Source organism: Akebia trifoliata, chromosome 5 (assembly GCF_017979445.1).
Source record: "Akebia trifoliata isolate Shusen 1 chromosome 5, ASM1797944v1, whole genome shotgun sequence".
Classification (NCBI taxonomy): Eukaryota; Viridiplantae; Streptophyta; class Magnoliopsida; order Ranunculales; family Lardizabalaceae; genus Akebia; species Akebia trifoliata.
In genome coordinates this window covers 30,937,908-30,958,177 of record NC_141379.1, presented here as the reverse complement: position 1 = coordinate 30,958,177, position 20,270 = coordinate 30,937,908, and the positions used below count along the sequence as shown (strand labels likewise).

The window sequence follows — 20,270 nt, the reverse complement described above, 5'->3', positions numbered from 1 at the left end:
ATTGGGCACGTTAGATTGAAAAAAAAAGGGCTTGTTAGGAGCCTGATGAGTTTTGAACTCCAGCCAAAACATGCCTCGTAGACACTTTCTTATAAAATAGGAATGGAAAACTCAGATAAAAAATAAATAAAAAAATTCAGGTTAATCCAATGTGTTAGAAATGAATGGTCACCGAACTCCCAAATTTAAAATTGAAATTTACCGACGAAAAATAAGAAATTTTTTTTTCATATTTTTGATTGCCACAATATGACGCACAGGAAATTTCCTTACTTATTAAGAAAAATACTTTTCATCGAACCAATTGAATTTTTTCCTAACATTAGTCAACTTGAAAAATCAATTAATCAACTTGTCATGTATTGAAGACAAATAAAATAAGGATGAAAATTCTATCCCCTAAGAATTAGCTGAAATGATAAGGGCGACTGGATTTGCTCTATCACACCTTCGATTCTCTATATGCCTCTCCACATAAAGTGGTTATTTTAAATGTTGTACACGTGTAGGGTGTTTGGTACGAGCGGCCTGCCAAAGCAAAAAAAAGAAAAAAAGATGAAGATTCTATTCAATATCACTACGTCATAATTCGCCAAAAACGACTGTCCCTACAGTCGCAAATGGAGTCGTTTTAAAAGGAGTGATTTTTTAACTACGACAGCCTAAAACAGTCGGAAAAAATGACTGTCCTTGACAATCGGCAAAAAAACAACTATCTTCGATAGTCGGAAAAAACGACTATTGCTACAGTAAAATGAGGACATAACGACTGTCAGTGATTGTCGCTATAGGGTTTTTTTTGTTTTTTTAATTTATTTTACACCTACCCCCCTCACATGTTGCTAAATATTGGAGATACCCCCATATTTTGAAATTGATGACCTAGACCCCCAACTAACAACATGAAAAGACCCAAATGCCCCTCGTCTTTTAACTTTCATAACACTAACTATTTTCTAACTACCAATTATGCAAATCTAACTACCAATCCAAATTCTAGTCTACAATTTAAAATTATCGAGAATCCGTTATTAGGATCAATCTCAAATGCGTTCTTCAAGTCCAATGTCCAAATCAAGTGTCTCTATGTATGCTTCGGCTCTCCGGAAAAATGCTTTTACATTAATAGGTTCAAGCTTCAATACCTATTTTGAAACAAGTGAAGTAAATATAACAAATTTATTAAAACAAAATAACTTTGACGTGGACCAATCAAATGGAAATGCAATCAAGATTACCATTGAGCACAGCTTAGCGACTTCACTAAACTTCTTCAACTTAAGTTTGCAGGCAGCATTGAAAAACTTCCCCGGCTGCTTCTACTCTTCATTGAAAGTGCTATCGAACTCTACATATTTTGCAGCCTAACCGAAGCAGTCATGGAAACCATCTTGCACAATACATTGAAAAATATAAAGGGACTTGTAGAAAAACTATCGACTCACATTGAAAAGATTTCACGAAACCAAACAACCAACAACATTGTAGAAAGACACAATGGATAAGTAACTCTTGCAATGGAACTAAATAGACCATCAAAATAACAAAGACTATCAAAAGATTACCTTCAACTCTTTTTGAATTGACAACCGTATTCTCCTCTCTCAGCAAAAATTTCAAATCCACCTGAAAAGTAGTTCAACAAGTACATCAAAACAAATTCATCTTTTAACATGCATATTTACACAATACAATTAGCAACACAAAATTAGGAAAAATCAAATGGCATTGAGTGCACATGACCAATTTCAATACAATGCAGGTAAAAACTTTGCATCTATTAAAAAAACTGATGTATCAATTTTCAAAGAATTTGTATATCGAATCAAAGTAGTAACTAGGCATCTTATAAATCTTCAGAAAGATCTCCTTTGGAATGTCCATTTTGAAACTGTTCCAAACTCTATAAATAGACTGTTGAATTGAAGATATTAACCAGTGAAGATATGTATTACTGATTTCTACTGAAATTAATTGATTACTGATGCAAGGAACTAACACGGTGTGTTGCCCGGAACTGCAAGAAGACAAATGGAATGCATTGTAAAGATATAAAAAGTCAGGGAAAAAACAAAACAGATTTAGTAAGTTAAAGCATGCATCTCCAATTTAATTCAGATTTAGTTGCCAAATCAAGCTAACAAGTAATAATTGGTTTAACATATTAAAAAACATAATAGAAACACTCACATGGATTATCAAGACTAGGAAATTGACCATTGGGATTTTATTACTATTCTGCATGGAAAACAAATAGACACTCATTCAATAAAGCATTAATTCAAGGCATTTATACACGGTTTCAATGTCTACGTACGTGTTTTGGTCGCTCGGCTATCAGTAGCCATTAAAAGCACAAATCAACAATCTCCAACTTAATCAAATTGGAAAAAAAAATTCCTTTAATCAATAAATCTTGGTTGAAGATGCCATACCTTTCCAGAAGACTGCCCATACCCGGAATAACCGTATCTGTATTCAAGAGCATTCAAACAGAAAAACTACAGATCAAATTTCAGATGTAGTTTGGATTCAAAATGCTTACTTTTTGTTATTTACATGATTTCTACCATTGTAAGTAAAATATCATTAAGTTTCATCCAACCACCATACATAAATTTCTCAACAATACTCCAAGGCATAAGGCAGTCTAATCCTATATACCAAGGCATATCTCGCCATCACCTCAACACCAAGGCCTCCTACAATAACATATCGAAGCTAAAGATGACGACATGGTAGAAATTCAAAGCTTTATCCTAAAAAAAATTTAGGATCATCCAAATGAATAGTAATGCTAGCAATATGAAATAACTCTTCTAATTTGAAACAAGACCCCTCTTTAATCCGCCATCAGAAAGGGAAACCACAAAACCAATAAATAATTAGTGAATTATTTGCATACAAATACAAACCATGTTGATTGGGCTTGTTTCTCAGCAAGTCAGGGTTGTACTCATAGTTAATAAGATGAAGCTACATCAAACTCTAATAATTTTATAAATGAGCAAAAGAACTAATGCACAACAAGGAACTAGATTTATTAAATGTAGGGTTTTTTCTTGATAGGGGTGCTGTCCTTATATCTAGTTAGGTAAAATTGTATATAAATTTCTCCCTAATTCCTCACAATTCCAATTTTAAAGTGTTATGGAGATAAAACCCTGAATTATGGTGTTTGCAATCCATTTCTTGAACACATAGCAGTACAGTTGTAAATGCAACTGAAAAACATGCAAATTGCAGGAAAGTGATTGATTGCTTATTTGTGATTAGTATTAGGGTTTCATTAGAAAAAGGAGCAAAGTGAGATACTAAAAATGTGGAAACAGCAAAATGAAACAATAGAAACCACAAACTAGCACCTCTTAACAATGATTCCTACTTTTAAAAAAAATCCTCAAATAAAGAGACCCCCTAAGCACCTCGTGGTGCTGGACAGGAAGAAAACCACTTATTGAAACAGTTCATGAATCATGCCTTCCAACATAAATTTTTTGTTTAAATGTTGAATAAAAATCATGGGCAAGGTGGAGAGAATGTGAAACATACTTGGGATAGGAAGTAACAATCATTGAAATAAGTACTTGAAAAATTCTGAATTTAAAACTGTATTCATGTTCAATGAACTATCATACACTGTTAAGTCTCAATGAACTCCTTGTTTGACCATTAGCAAGTAGAAGCGGCTTAATGTTTTTTTTACTTTTAATAAGTAAAGATATTTCATTAGTTAAAATACGAAGAAAGGGAGTCAAGGCACACAAATATAGAAAAGGGTACAACTTAAAAATAGGTCCCATTTAAACCAAAAGTTTTCAAAAGCAGACCCCTTTGAACTCCTTAAATATTTTGCTTAAAGAAAAAAGGAAAAGAAAAGAAATTGGAAGTCCAACTATGGACATGAGAATTTCCCAAAAAGAATGCACCTTTCCTTCAGAGACTATTTTGTTTATCTCTTTCAGATTCTCCAACATAAGGAAAACAGGGTAAAAGACCATACAATTCTTTTACCTGATTGAAAGTTTTTTCATCATTGTTTTACCTATTGGTGATGAAGCAAAATTTTCCACGTCAACAGCCAACATACTGGGCTGCAAGGTAGTGAATTTTACATGAGAAGCAAGTTCCCAGTGAATGCACATATTTTAAAACCAATAACTTCTAAAGAATGAAGTGATAACTTTTCAACAATAAAAGAGGCAAAAATTGATATGTGCATGTTGAGCTGCAAGGTAGTGAATTGTGATTGTGATTGTGATTTCTACTCATCGAACATGGATTTAACATGAAAATGTGCATTAACTGGATCTAAAGAAATTCAAGGTGTATGAGACAAATCCACTAGAACTAACCTGAACAAATGTTTATTCAAATGCAGCAGCCATAAGACTATCCTGCTCAAAGGAAAAAAGAAAAGAATAAATAACTAAGAAAAAAAAAATGCACAACTGCCTAGTAGTTCAATAGGAACAATTGACATAAGGCTCATGTGTCAAGTAAAGAAAACATATTTCAAAAGATTTGAATTGCATTATAAAAGGCATTTTAAGCATTGAATGAAATAATACTTCAAGAGGTCATGATAAGAATGTTTCAAAAGATCTTTGCAAGGAAAATATTCTCTAAAACGTAAACCTCAACCTTCTAATCCATTTTTCAAAATAGAGAGCCTTTGAGATCATTCTCCATAGTTTATATTATTCTTTACGTTGATTTTGGGCTTGAACTCGTTTTATTTTCTCAATAATCACTGCAACCTACTTTCTCTTGTGCTTTAGATTTGTCCTAAATTCCTTCTACCATGATATCTGTAGACGCGTGATTTCGCCATTACGACGACCACATCTACAATGGTTTGGAGTCGCCACCATTCATTTTGTAAGTGGGTGTGAATGGTCACCCGATGTGCATTTTTTAAGAAAATGTGACATTTTGGCGTTTAGTGACTCACGATGGATAAAGGGGTAGTCAAACCTCGAGATTTGGGTAAGCGGCTCGGTTGAAGAAAAGGGAAGGTGTTAGGCACCCTTTCCTCCCCGCCACGTGGCGGTAACCTCAAATAATTCGATCATTTTGTTTTTTTAAAAGAAGGTGAAAAATGTGCCACGTGGGTGCATTTGTTCCCTAAGTAGGGATTCATTTTCGGCTTGATCATAGGGTCATTTCATTAATGAAAATGACCCATATGAACCTTAGCCTTGGGGCCCAACCATCAAAAAGGGTAAAATAAAATAGAAGAAGGGGGTGTTAGAAGAGGGAAAGAGTAGAAGGTTAGAGAAAGAGAGGGGGGTGTGCTTCAAACCCACCTTGTATCTTGTTTCTTCTTTTCTTCTTCTTGCTTAAGTCTTCTTGAGTCCTTAGTATAATATGAGAGTATGAGGATGGGAAGAGGTGATTAGAGAGAGTAGGGATTTCTTTTGTTTTAGTGAGACTTGTAGAGGATTTGTGAGAGAGAGTTGGTAAACTTGGTGAGAATTGGTGATGGTTGTTAGTAGAGAGAGTGTTGGGGAGAAGTTTTGTAATGAGAAGTTGGGGGCCATTTTTGGGAAGAGGAGGAGGGTATTTATAGATGTTTAGGAGTTATTTTAGGGATATAATGGGGTGAAGTGAAGAAAATGGGTAGAATGGTTATGAGTTTGAGAGAGAAGTGGGTGTAATTTAGAGGAGATTGGAGGGTATTTAGGTAAGGGGGGTTAAATGGGTGAGTTTTGACCCAAATGGTTTGGATCCTACCCAACCCATTTGGGTGGAGTGTTTGGTGAGGTAAGTTTAAGATGGTGGTTGAGATTAAATGGTGTTTGGTTTAAGAGAATGAATGATTTAAAGAGGTGGTTGATGATATTTTGGGAGGATGAAGGAGATGATGCCATGTGTTAAAGTGGGTGGAAATGAAGGGTTGGGATAGGTTGATGGGAGAGGTTGAGTGTTTGACTTGAGAGGATGGTGTAGGTTTAGGTTGTAGATGTAGGTTTTGTAGGGAATGATGAGGGTAGATTAGGGGAGGTATAGGTTAGGGGTGTGGGTAGATGTGTTTGATTTGAGAGAAAAGGTGATGGGTTGATGTGTGGGTAGATGGGATTTAAAGCAAATTAATGGGGTAGGTAGTTGGGTGAGGGAGGTGAGATGGGGTGATGACATGTGTCATCTTTTGATGATAAAAGAGTGATTGGTTGATGTGGGTTGTGGTTTATGGGTTAGGGTTGTGGGTTGGATAATGAATTGGATATGATTAATGATTTGTGGGCTTTGTAGTGTTGGGCTTGGGTTTTAGAAATGATTTTTACGAATACGGAGGCGGAGCGGTGATAGTAGAGGAGGGGTAGGCATCTCAAGTCTCACCTTTTTAATTTTTAATTTTTTTAGATTTTTGCAATCATTAATTTGATCAAAAATGCCACGTGTTGGCGAATCGGGCTTTTTAGGCCCGTTAGTGAAATTTATCGAAAATTTGACGTTTTTTATTTTGGAAGCGGAGCGGTGAATGTTGGGAAGTCGTAAGGTAGGCCGAGTCCTTTTGGTGGCCTCCTAAACCATTGAGAGGTCTTAGGGGCCTCGGTTTGGTAAAAATGTCCATTTTCAATGAGTTGGGCCCTTAAGGCCCGTTGGCCCATTTATTTGGAAAATCGATATTTTTGGGCCCTTTCGAGAAGTGGCCCGTTCAAATTGAGGTGTCTACAGCTGCCCTTCTTTGCAGGAATTGCGTGCAAAGAACTGCAAAGAATAGACTAAACCCCTATTTGTACGGGCCAGAAAAATTCTGTAAAAACACGATCTTAAATTATCGATTGTATTGAAGATTTTTGTGGAAAATGGTTACTCAAGCACGGGGTCTGATAGAGTTTTGCCTTATTAATTCATTGATCTCGATGGCGCGGAGCTCGTGTGAGATCTTTGATTTGATGAAAATTTGATGAGTTTTGAAATCCGACTATTTCTTCGATCGTGTTTTGACAAATCGGAGTTGAGTGCAACTCGAGAGGTTTTTTGAAATTCTTTTGATTTTTTTTTTTTTTTTTTTTTTTTTGTTACCTTCTTTTGTTGATTTTGCTCTGTTTCTATCATACGCTAACCCTCTCAATTCATGCATTGTCCTTTGATACCTTTGATCCTTTCAACGGTGCAAGCACTAAGGTTGTTAATAGTCGCCACAAATCCAAGAGAGTTTTGCCGTTGGAGCACAAGCAATATGGTTGTTAACAGCTGTCACTGATCCAAGAGAGAGTTTTGCAGTTGGAACCGAATCGACCAAGACCTGTTGCATTGGTGCTACTCTCTTGTAATATCAACATGTTGTTCTGACTGGAATTTGGAGTATTTACTCGCAGTAGAGAAACACAGTTACCAGGATCTCTACCATTAGCAATATGTGCCATTTCTTGCACAGCACCGCCGTTAGAAAGAATATCCCACTCACTTCTAAAGTTCTCATCGCGAAGGAAATTGAAAACTCCCTTTGGTGAGACTGGAAACTAGAAAGAAGTAGCTGCACTTAGCACAATACCAGGAGGCCTGTTGAGATCATCTATGTTTTTTCCAATCATGGCCCTTACATCTTCAGCGCCACTTCCCGATAATGTTGTCCATGTGTGAGCAGTAGAAGCACTTACACCAGAACAAAAACTCATCACCATTCTTTCAGCTAACTTCAACGTATTCTTTCGCCCTTCTTGACTTGTGATCACACCAACATCTCCAGCGGGCATGTTACTAGCCATAACATTTGCAAGGTGTTCACATTGTTGATCTAGGGTAGCAACCCAACGCTTTGCGCCAAACCCAAGGCTGGAGTTTAACCAGTGTTTTATATATACTATGAACTGCTTTATCATCCACTTCTACGTGTTCGACCCATATAACCTTGGAGTAACCATTTGACATTTCTTGGATTAAACAACCTGATGGCCTTCTTCGACATCTCGATATCGGGCTAGGACGCAAATGATCCGAGGAAACATCGACCACCGTCCAAATCCCCTTGACATGTTGTTTACAATACCTTACAAAGAAATTTTCTCAAGTCAGAACCAGAGGTGAAGGGACTTGAAATTCTACTGTCATCACTTGAAGGGCCCCATTGTAATTTTCTGCTACGCCTATTGATACGACTTCAAGAGTTGTTGCTTTTGAAACAATGTTAGAAAACACGGTGGACCACTGATTCACATCCCTAAGGATCTCAACAAGGTTAATGTGATTCATGATAACAACGGCAGTTTCTCGAGAAGCTTCTGATTTCGATAGTTTTGGTCCAATTCCCCTCGGGAATGTTTGTATGTACTCATCTTCACTTAGAATCTCATAAGCATCGTTACGGCCACGCATCCATAAGGATTTCCCTAGTTAGGTCATTCTTATAAACTCTTCCATTGCTACAACTGTAAGTTCGATGATCAATGGTTTATTACCTCAGTAGCCCCAGAGAGTGATCTTAGGAGGGGTTTGCCTGCGGTCCCTTCTTCGATGCCTTCGCGTCTTGTCTAGTGAGTCATGATGATGAGTCAGGCTGAAAAATTGATGATGAGTCGGGCTGCCCGAATCCGTGCTTTGTAGGAACGTCTTGACTCTTTTTACAGAATGTTGAAAGATTAATGCAAAGAAAATAGGTTTTGTACTTACTTGGCCTCAGGTGTATCTAATGCTTTGAAAACTTGAAGTTTGAATAAGTCCTAGAATCTTCATCATCGACCAAAATAGTAGTTTTTTTTTTTTTTTTTTTTTTTTTTTAAATTTTATGAAATATCTTTATCAAATGAGTACGATAAATTCAAAGTTTGTAAAACCTTTGGTTGCGACGATCTTGGTATTTTTGCCAATCACAGAGGATATAAACGTCAATTACTCTTTTGATTCCTTTAGAGTCATTCCCAGTGCCATGGTGTTGGAAGACTATTTTGGGTCTCGGGATTTTGGAAAGATTTTGCCGTTCACAGTTTATACTCTTGCGGGCCAGGAGTTGTTTTTTTTTTTTTTTTTTTTATTTATATTTTTTCATTTTTTTTTAACCTTTATTGCCCCTGATGCCAATTACGGTTTTCATCAGACCCGGTTTCCACATTTTTACGCATTGACGTCCTTTTTGGGATTTTCATCGTGCTTGTGGCTTTGATCTTGCCATAGTCTGATTCTTTTACTCATAGCGCCCTTTCAGGTTTTCACTATGCCCTTTCAGACCATGCTTGTATTTTTCTAGATTTTTCATTACAACTCTGCTCGGAGTCTCTGTGTCTTTGTGGCTTGGTGACTTAAGTTGAGCTGCAAGATCGACGACTCTACTCTTGTAGGGGTACTCTTTTTTTTTTTTTTTTCGAATATCCGATCTGGATTCCCCTCTCGAGTCTTCCAACGACTGATAAGACTTTGAGGTCCGGACCAAGTTGCAAGATCATTGGTGTTGTCACTGTCGTTATGTTGCCCTAAAACATTTCCTGATCAAAAATGACTTTAAGTAGGACGAAATGTTGGCTTAGGCTTATGGTAGTGGAAGGTTACAAAAAGGTTAAGGTTTGGATCTTAGTTTATCTAAAAGTGGAATAAACATGGGGTTCGTCTATTTTTGTTTCGGAAAAGTGATCTATGTCTCCTCCCAGCGTCTCTCGAACTTGTTTAGGCTGGAGATTTGGGTCGAGCCAAGATCAAGTGTTCGAGTTTTTGATTTTCTTGATTTTTTGTTTTTTTAGCCGTTCACAGTTTATCCTCATGCGGGCCAGGAGTACTTTTGATGCTTTTGATCTTTCTATTTTTTCTGATCTTTTTTTTTTTTTTTCATTTTGTAGTTGTTGACTTGCCCCAGTCTTAGGTTAAGAAATGAACGTGATGGCTCAAAAGGGTTTACTAGGGTGTGATGGTTTGTTTGGGATAACAAAAATGGCCTTTCGTCATCTCAGGGTCAGGTCTTAAGCGTAATATTTCTTAACAGTGTCAGCATTGATCGGTTGCGGAAAGACTTGTCCGTCCATTTCTGTGAGAATCAGAGCTCCTCCCGTTATCACCTTCTGTACGATGAATGGTCCCTCATAGTTTGGTCTGAACTTTCCTCTGGCGTCTTCTTGAATTGGTAGAATCTTCTTTAAGACCAGGTCTCCTGGCAAGAACTCCCTAGGCTTAACTTTCTTGTTATAGGCACGAGCTATTCGTCGTTGATAGATCTGTCCATGACAAATGGCTGCAAGGCGTTTCTCTTCAATTAGATTCAACTTGTAGACACCCGAATTTGAGCGGGCCCTCGACGTAAGATGCCCCCAAAAATCGAAAATTGGAATGGGCCCTGAAGCCCAAACCTACACGAAATCCAATACGTTTCAATTAATAAATGTTCGAGGCCATTCACGTGGCCCATGGACCCGCACACCTCACCACTCTCATACATCCTTAAAATCAACCCAATCCAACTTAAACCCAATCCAACATAAACCCAACCCAACACTATTCTACAACCCAACCCAAATCTATCACCTAAGCCCAAAACCCTACCCAATCCATTATCTAAGTCCACAACCCTACCCAATCCATTACTAAAGCCTAAAGCCCAAAGCCCAATCCACTACCCAAACTCAATCTAACCCATCATCATTCAATACCCAAACCCAACCCAACCTATCAATCTCATCAAACCAATCACTAAGAGATGACACATGTCATCATCTCCTTCCACCTCCCTCATCTAATCAACTCAACCCATAACCCTACCCTAACCTAACCTATTCCCCATCCTCTCATCATCAACAACCCACAACTCAACCCATAACCCTACCCTAACATAACCTATTCCCCATCCTCTCATCATCAACAACCCACAAATCAACCCATACCCTATACACCCTAACCTATCCCTCATTCTTTAACCACCCACATCACAACCCATATCTATCCATCACTTTCCCTTAAAACACTCCCATAAAATCACCTCAACCCATACCTCCCATACTCTTCTCTCTAATCATCTAACCACCATCACCAATCAACCAATCTCTCCATCTCTCCATTTGCCACATGTCATCATCCCTTCAATCCTCTCAAAATCAAACCAATCACCACTCATCTCTCCAAATCAAACACCATACTTCTTCAACCATCTCAACACTCCTTCTCCAAACAACTTCCTTACACCACCACTCCTCCCATCAACCATCATTCATCTCACCCCACCAAACACTCTACCCAAATGGATTTGGATAAGATCCAAACCATTTGGGTTAAAACACAACCCATTTTTCCTCATTACAAAAATACCCTCATTTTCATCTCAAATTTCATACCCTTTTCCTCTCAAACCCATGCCATTAACCACTACTCTCAACCTTCACCCCATTATACCCTTAAAAAACCTCTCAACCTCTATAAAAACCCCTACATTCTCCCCATACAACAACTAATGAAAATTTAAAAAAGAATCCTACAAAAAAAAACTTCAACTCTCTACTATACTCTACTCTCAACACCACTCTCAAATCTCAACCTTCTCTCAAGCAAATCAAGGAAGCAAGTCTAAGTCCACTCAAAAGAAGAACATCAAGAAAAGTCTTGAAGATCAAGATTGGGACAAGGTGGGTTTGACAAAAGGGACACTCCCCTCAACTCCCCTCCCCTACTCTCCCCTTCTCTACACATTCACACACACCACCATGATTTAAATCACCAAAGGGCCCCTTCTTCTATAAGGGTGCCCTCAATGATTTGAATCAATATCGAAAGCCCCTCACACTTGAGGGCATACATCAAATACTTTCGATTTTCTTTTCTTTTCTTTTTACTTTGGAATACCGAATCCGAGGTTACCACATCACGTGGATGGAGTAGGGTGCCTAACACCTTCCCTACTCCATGAATGGACCCCCTTACCTTGAATCAAAGGTTGGACCACGTGCATCATCCTACGAGAGTCATCACATAAAAAAATGATTTAATTTTCAAAAAATGAGACATCGGGTGACCATTCACACCCAATTCCATATTTGAATGGTGGCGACTCCAAAACACCCCAAAGTGGAGGGATGTTTGAAAAACATTCGAAATCCCGTGTCCACACAACTGATCGAACCGAGCTTGAATCCATTCAGTCTCATCTAACTCTGCTTCTTTTAAGATTCGGAGGGAGGGAATCTCAACCTCTACGGGTAAGACTGCTTCCATTCCGTAGACCAATGAATACGGAGTTGCCTCAGTCGAAGTTCTGAACGAAGTACGGTAGGCGTGTAGTGCAAAGGGCAACATGTCGTGCCAATCTTTGTATGTAACTGCCATCTTCTCGATTATTTTCTTGATGTTCTTGTTGGCTGCCTCAACTGCTCCATTCATCTTAGGTCTGTAGGGTACAGAGTTGTGATGAGTGATCTGGAAGTCTTCACACATTTTGATCATATCTTTGTTCTTGAAGTTCTTAGCATTGTCAGTTACCAATCCGCTTGGAAGTCCATACCGACAAATGATGTTGTTCTTGACAAACTTCATGACGTTGCTCTTGGTAACATTGGCGTATGATGCAGCTTCTACCCATTTTGTGAAGTAATCGATAGCAACAAGGATGAAACGATGCCCATTTGCAGCTTTTGGCGAGATCTGCCCAATGACGTCCATGCCCCAGAGTGAGAAGGGCCAAGGAGTAGTCATATTATGTAGTTCTGAAGGTGAGGCATTGATCTTATTGGCATATATTTGACATAGATGGCATTTGCGGACATGCTGATAGCAGTCACTTTCCATTGTCGACCAATAGTATCCCATCCTCATGATCTTCTTAGCAAGCATATGACCATTCATGTGAGGTCCGCAGACTCCTCCATGTACAGTCTCAATTAGTCGTTTCGCTTCTATTTCTGCCACACACCTAAGTAAGATCTCATGGTGCGACTTCTTGTACAGAATACCGTTGCTCAAGAAAAATTGTCCTGCTAGCCTCTGAATGGTCCTTCTATCATTTGGTGTTGCGTCTGAGGGAAGTGTTCGATCTTCAAGATATGCCTTGATGTCAAAATACCATGGCTTTTCTTCAGATTCTTCTACTTCAACGGGTAAGCAATAGGCTGGCTCATCTTGAATTCCAATCTCAATAGGGTCGATGATTAGGTCTTCCGAGATGTTGATCATAGAGGCAAGTGTAGCTAGTGCATCTGCAAACTGATTCTTAGCTCTCGGCATGTACGTGAATGAAATCCTATCGAAGCGTGAGCTTAGTTCTTCCAGGTACTCGTGGTAAGGAACCAGTCTTTGCTCTCGGGTCTTCCATTCTCCAGTCGTCTGATAGACTACTAAGCTTGAATCTCCGAAAACATCGATTTCATCTACCTCGAGATCCAGTGCTGCCTTCAACCCTGCTATGCATGCTTCGTATTCAGCCTCATTGTTGGAACATTGAAATTTTAGTCTGATTGCGATTGGCACGTGGGATCCACCTGGCTTGATCAGAACTGCCCCTATTCCGTTTCCTTTCTGATTGGCCGCTCCGTCGAAGTACATTTTCCATCCTGGTTCCTCATTATCGTCTTCAACCTCAGTGATCAGTATGGCTTCGTCAGGAAAGTTAGTCTTTAATGGCTCGTAATCAGGCAACGGGTGCTCGGCTAGGTGGTCGGCGATTGCTTGCCCTTTGATGGCTTTTTGAGTGACATAGGTGATGTCAAACTCAGATAACAATAGTTGCCATTTTGCAGTGCGACCTGTTAATGCTGGTTTCTCGAAAAGATACTTCAGGGGGTCCATTCTAGCAATAAGCATAGTTGAGTAACTAAGCAGATAGTGGCGTAGTCGTTGAGATGCCCAGACTAATGCGCAGCAAGTCTTCTCAAGTGTTGAATATTTTGCTTCATACTCGGTAAATTTCTTGCTGAGATAGTAAATGGCTTGTTCTTTCCGTCCTGATTCATCGTGTTGCCCTAGCACACACCCCATTGACGTTTCTTGTACCGAGATGTACATCAGCAAAGGTCGCCCTAGAATAGGAGGGACTAGGACTGGTGGATTGAGCAGATATTGCTTAATCTTGTCGAACGCTTCCTGACAGTCCTTGTTCCATTTCTTCGGTGTGTCTTTCCTGAGTAGTTTGAAGACTGGCTCACAGATAGGCGTAAGTTGTGCAATGAAACGACTAATATACTGTATTCTTCCCAAGAATGCCCGAACATCTCTCTCTGAAACGGGTGCTTTCATCTCGAGGATATACTTGGTTTTTGTCGGATCTATCTCGATGCCTCTTCTGCTGACGATGAAACCCAGTAGTTTGCCCGATGTTGCCCCAAATACACACTTTGCTGGATTGAGCCTCAAACTGTACTTTCTGAGCCTGTCGAACAACTTCTTGAGATTCACCAGATGATCTTCTTCAATGTCGAATTTAGCAATCATGTCGTCTACGTAGACCTCCATTTCCTTGTGGATCATATCGTGGAATAGTGCGGTCATTGCCCGTTGGTAAGTCGCCCCTGCGTTTTTCAGCCCGAATGGCATGACTTTGTAGTGGAAAGTACCCCATGGTGTGATAAATGCAATCTTTTCCTGGTCTTCTTCCGCCATTTTTATCTGGTTATAGCCTGAAAAGCCGTCTATGAACGAGAACATGCCATGCCCAGCCGTACTATCGACTAGAGTGTCGATGTGTGGAAGTGGGAAATCATCCTTAGGACTGGCCTTGTTTAGGTCCCGATAGTCAACACACATGCGTACCTTCCCATCTTTCTTGGGTACTGGGACGACATTAGCCAACCACTCAGGGTACGTAGAGACTGCAAGAAATCCGGCTTCGAACTGTTTCATGACTTCGTCCTTGACCTTGAGAGTCCATTCTGGCTTTAATCTTCTCAACTTCTGCTTAATCGGCTTACTTCCAGAGGCAATTGGTAGCTTGTGCACGACAAGATCTGTGTCCAATCCCGGCATATCCCTGTACGACCATGCGAAGACATCTTGATAATCTTGTAAGAGTTTGATCATTTCTTCCTTTTGTCGTGGCGTTAATAAGGTTCCGATCTTGACAATTCGTGGGTCATCTTCGGTACCAAGATTGATTAAATCTGTATCCTCAATGTTTGGCTGAACACCTTTCTCGTGACGTTCTACCAAGTCTTTGATTTCTTTAGGCGGGTACTCTATTTCGTCCTCAGACTCTTCTTCGATCCCCATGAGGTCAAAGTCGAGTTCAAGATCGAAATCATACTCATCCCTTTCAAATTTTGTTTTATTTGGGTACTCATTTGATTGAGACATATCCCTTGAAAACTCTTTTTTTGATTTTTGGAAAATATCTATTTTTTTGCAACTTTGAAAGCTTTTTGATTTTTTTGACTTTGATAAATTTTTGATTTTTTTGCTTTTTGAGGAATATTTGTTTTTTTGTTGCTTTTCGAATACCTGAAATAAGAAGAACAATCATGCGAATTCGTTAATAAAGATAGGGAGCCCTCAAAACAGTCTTTACCCGAGGACGAGGGCTCGTTATGATCCTCGGGCAAACTAGATTCGTTTAACGACGTTTTTTTTTTGGAGGCCTCAACAGCCTCAAGGGTCAATGGGAATTCCTCCCAATTGTTCAGAACTTCCCCTTCTCTGAGGGGGCGGATGAGATGTGAAAGTGATGTGTTGGGTGATTTGGTCGGTGGTTCGGAGATAACCATGATCTCCGATTGATTTTTGTCAGATTGGGGCATGGTCCCTCCCAAGCTTGGTGGGATGACGACTGATGCCCAGTCAATGCCCGTTGAAAAGGGTGAGTCTTCCTTTTGGTCGGTAGTGATTTCCACGTTGGTGGATTTTAAAACGGTCTCGGATAGACTTTCGTTGGAATCCCCATTGAATAGAACATCAATGCCTTCTACGAAGGATGGTTGGGACTCAACAACTGAGTCTTCTTGAAAGTGCAGTGGTGCGATTTTTACCGTTTTTGCCCTTTTTGCCAATGGTGGTTCCGATAGGTTGTCGGGTCTGATATGAGACTTTGAGAAGCTAACGCTAATGTGAGGGACTCGGCCGAGGTTCCAGACATTCGATTCCCGATTTTGCTTTCTTGCTAGTCGAAGTTCTTTCTTCTTTTCTTTCATTTCTGCTATATCCTTCTTTGTGGGCCTAAACCCCAGACCAAAATAATGAGTATCCTTTCTTGCTTCGACCGGTGTAGCTCTTCCTCTTCCTTCTGGTCCCAACCCCTGCTTGGGTCGATAACCTGCCCTCTTCATGATCCGACCAATCATAAGGTTTGCTCTTGATAGCTTTGCTCTTACCTTCTCCTTCCCCTTCTCGATGTGATTGACAGCCGCGAATTGGTACGAATGGTAGAGTGCCTTGTCCTTCGTCATCTCTATATCAATAAATGGCACGTCCGGAGCTCTGCCGGCCGGGATCAAGTTTTCTGCCAAAACGGATATCATCCTCTGTCCCATGATGAATTTGACTCTCTGGTGTAGAGAAGAAGGTACTGCCCCTGCTATGTGGATCCATGGCCTGCCCAGTAATAAATTGAAGGTTGTCGGTATTTCCATGACTTCAAATGTTACTTCGAAGGTGCACGGGCCTATTGTGATGGGTAAATCCACCTCTCCCAAGGAGTCTCTTCTTGAGCTGTCAAAGCCTCGGACGACCTTGTTGTTGGGTTTCACATGAGACCAATCAGTGTTGAGCTTCCGGAAGGTTTCAAGTGGACAAACATTAAGCGCTGAGCCATTATCAATCAGCACCCTGGCAACCATCATGCCCTTGCATATGACCATGATGTTTAGTGGCTTGACGTGCCCCGTTCCTCCAGGCACAAATTCATCTTCAGTGAAAATAATGGGATTGGGGGCCATTATCTGGCCAATCGTTTGTTCTAGTTGCGTAGGTGAGGTAGTTGCAGGTACATGCGATTTTTCCAAAACTCTCAGTAATGCCTCTTGGTATTCTTCTGACTTTTGCATTAGACCTAGGATACTGATTTGAGCTGGCTGTTTGTTCAATCTATCCACTATATTATGCTCTCTCTTGAGGACGAGCTTAATAAAGTCTGTGGCTTCTTTGTCTGTCACTTTCATTTTTTCTTCCGTCTTCTCCTCCTTATACAGCTTACCCTTTCCCTTTGCTTCTCTTTTCTCTTCGTCGGTCACCCCTTTGCCTTCTTCCTTGATTTTCACCCCATTTTTCGATATTTTTTTGTATCGCCCTGCCCTTGTCATATGCCCAATGTCGGCCACCATTGCTTTCTTCATGGCTTCAACCCCGGAGGTTGTGGTGATGGTTGTCTCGTAACTCCAGGGAACTGCCTGGATAGAGTTATAAGGGAATGGTTTGGGTGAGTGTATGGTCATGGGAGGTGGATCGGGTTTTACATTGAGGATGAGAGGTGGTGGCGATGGTTTTGATGGAGTGTATGGGATGATGAGCGGTGGTGAAGATGAGGTGTATGGTATATGGAGAGGGGGTCGAGTTGATCCTTGGGAATATGGTGGTGTGTAGGGTATAACCAGGGGAGGTCGGGTTGAATTTTGATGATGGGGTGATCCGTAAGGTATAACTAAAGGTGGTCTGGTAGCGGTATTTTGATGAGGGGGATGGATGGTGAGGTTGGCCATTCTGAGAGGTAGCTGTGAATTCTGCAATGAATCTGTATAACGGTTGACTGTGTTAACCGTTGACGTCCTTGATTCCTTCGTGAAGCGTACCCTGACTTTTGCACCGATAGGCGCTATCAAATCCGAGGGATTGAAGTCGAGTTCTCCGCAGATGACATTTACCCTATGCCCACTCCCCTCTCCATTGTGAGTAGGTAGGGGGTTTTGATTGATATTCTGTTGTTGGGGTGGGTTGGCAGGTCCATCCAGTATGAGTGCCTTTTTATCTATCAAATTTTACACCTGGTGCTTGAGTTGCCAGCACTGATCAGTAGAGTGCCCCGATGCACCCATGTGAAATTCACAAAACAAGCTGGGGTTATACCCTGGTCCTTTCGCAGCCTCTGGATTTGGTGGTCGTTTCGTGAGGTACTCTCCCCTAAGCAAGAGCGGAAGTAATTCTGTCAACGTCATAGGCAACCTGGTGAATACTCTGTTTACCCTGTTGGGTCGTGCTTGTTGATTTTGCCCATACTGTGGTACTGGTTGTACTTGCAGAGGAACTGTCTGAAAGAGATTCTGCGGTGCTGGAACCCAAGCAGTTCGAGGTACTAGCGCCCAAAGGACTTGTGGTGCCTGCGGCCTCTGAACTGCTGCCTGAATGAAAAGAGGTTGGCTGGGTTGTACATTGTTGATTTGAGTTTCCTCTTTCTTTTTGACAAAAGGCACGAACTTCTTCTGTGCCGATGTCCCTGCTGCTGCACTTAGGACTGTGAAGTCAAATATTAAACCAGTTCGGATCCCATCCTCGACCCGGTCTGCCACTTGAACAAGATTGGAGAAAGTGCCCGTGGTATGTCCAATCAGATGCGTATAAAAGGCATGCCCTAGTGTTGAGATGAACGTGGTGTTCATCTCTTGTTCAGTCATTGCAGGCTTCACTTGTGAGGCGGACTCCCGCCATCTTTGGGCATACTCTTTTACTGTTTCCCTCTGTTTTCTCACCATTTTAGCCATGTCGTTTCGATCCAATCCCACATCCGTATTGAACCGATAATTATGCCAGAACATTTCAGCCAAGTCTTGCCAACTTTTGATAAGCGTATGGTCTAATCCGGAAAACCATTTAAGTGCTGGCCCTGTCAAGCTTCTTTGAAACAATTGCACCAGTAGCCTGTCATCTTCGCCGTATTGGCACATGGATCCGCAGTATAGTTTTAGATGTGACAGAGGACACCCCACCCCACTGTACTTCTCAAACTCCGGACATTTGAACTTGACCGGCAACTGTGCATTAGGATAAAAGCAAAGGTCCCTGAATCTTGTTCCTCCTAAAGTATTTGTACCTTTCATCCGTCTCATTTCTTCTTGGAGAGACTCTATCTGCTGGGCCATTTTGTTATCAGTGGCATTTTTGGCCTCAGGCACCCTGAAGTCACACTCATCATCTGGGATTACCACCGGAGGTGGTTGATTCTGTGGGATGTAAAGTGGAGGGCCCTGATACATTGGCACCGTAGGAGGTGTGGTGGTCTGTTGATCTGGTCGTGTCTGTTCAAGGGGTTCTGGATTTGATCCAGATGCTTGGTGCTGAGCGGCTTGCGCTTGTAAGAAGTTAGTATTACTAAAAACAGCCATCAACATTTGTTTTTGTCTTTTCGTTGTTTCTATTAACTTCGCTATCATTGCATTAGCTTCAGCAAGTTCACTTGTCGCAGGTTGTGGGTCCTCTGAGTTGCTCATAGTTGATGTAGATCGAAGGAAATACGGAGGCTTCTCAGGTTGTTTGTACTTCTTTCGTTTGGCCACCTTTGGGTACAGAAGACCAAGCATTACTATCTTGTTTACAAAAAGAAAAATGCCTGACATTTTATTAGGTCGAGTTTTAAAGAAAGAGTTCTTTAGTTTGGAGCCGACATTAACACGAAGTTGGCATTAACACGGGACTAGCAAAATATTTTGAAAAAGAATTACATCAACACAGAGTTGGCATCGACACGGAGTCGGGAAAACATTTTGAAAAATGTAGTTTCATCAGCACGGAGCTGGCATCGACACGGAGTCGGGAAAAGAAATTTCATCAGCACGGAGCTGGCATCGACACGGAGTCGGTAAAATTTAAAAACAATTTCATCAGCACGGAGCTGGCATCGACACGGAGTCGGTAAAGCATTTTGAAAAAGTGAAATTTCATCAGCACGGAGCTGGCATCGACACGGAGTCGGTGAAGCATAAAAGAAATTTCATCAGCACGGAGCTGGCATCGACACGGAGTCGGTAAAATTTAAAAACGATTTCATCAGCACGGAGCTGGCATCGACACGGAGTCGGTAAAGCATTTTGAAAAAGTGAAATTTCATCAGCACGGAGCTGGCATCGACACAGAGTCGGTGAAGTATTTTAAAAAGAAATTTCATCAGCACGGAGCTGGCATCGACACGGAGTCGGTAAAATTTAAAAACGATTTCATCAGCACGGAGCTGGCATCGACACGGAGTCGGTAAAGTATTTTGAAAAAATGAAATTTCATCAACAAGGAGCTGGCATCGACACGGAGTCGGTAAAGTATTTTGAAAAAGAAATTTCATCAGCGCGGAGCTGGCATCGACACGGAGTCGGTAAAATTTAAAAACGATTTCATCAGCACGGAGCTGGCATCGACACGGAGTCGGTAAAGTATTTTGAAAAAATGAAATTTCATCAACAAGGAGCTGGCATCGACACGGAGTCGGTAAAGTATTTTAAAAAAGATTTCATCAG

General features: G+C 40.7%; 1 long non-coding RNA gene across 9 annotated transcripts in view; it reads right to left on the bottom strand.

Annotated features, from left to right (window-relative positions):
* Positions 1-316: 316 nt before the first annotated feature.
* The window catches only part of LOC147402157 (uncharacterized), a 28,652-nt gene continuing 8,698 nt past the window's right edge, over positions 317-20,270 (bottom strand). Inside the window, exons 3-10 of one of the 9 annotated variants that reach the window (XR_015178822.1) lie at positions 4,356-4,397; positions 4,046-4,094; positions 2,318-2,472; positions 2,191-2,238; positions 2,000-2,017; positions 1,566-1,626; positions 1,239-1,390; positions 317-1,145 (exon numbers count right to left, since the gene is read on the bottom strand). This is a non-coding gene — a long non-coding RNA (uncharacterized LOC147402157). The remainder of the gene's footprint in view (positions 1,146-1,238; positions 1,391-1,565; positions 1,627-1,999; positions 2,018-2,190; positions 2,239-2,317; positions 2,473-4,045; positions 4,095-4,355; positions 4,398-20,270) is intronic. The other 8 variants (XR_015178820.1, XR_015178823.1, XR_015178826.1 and 5 more) reach the window with 8 other exon arrangements.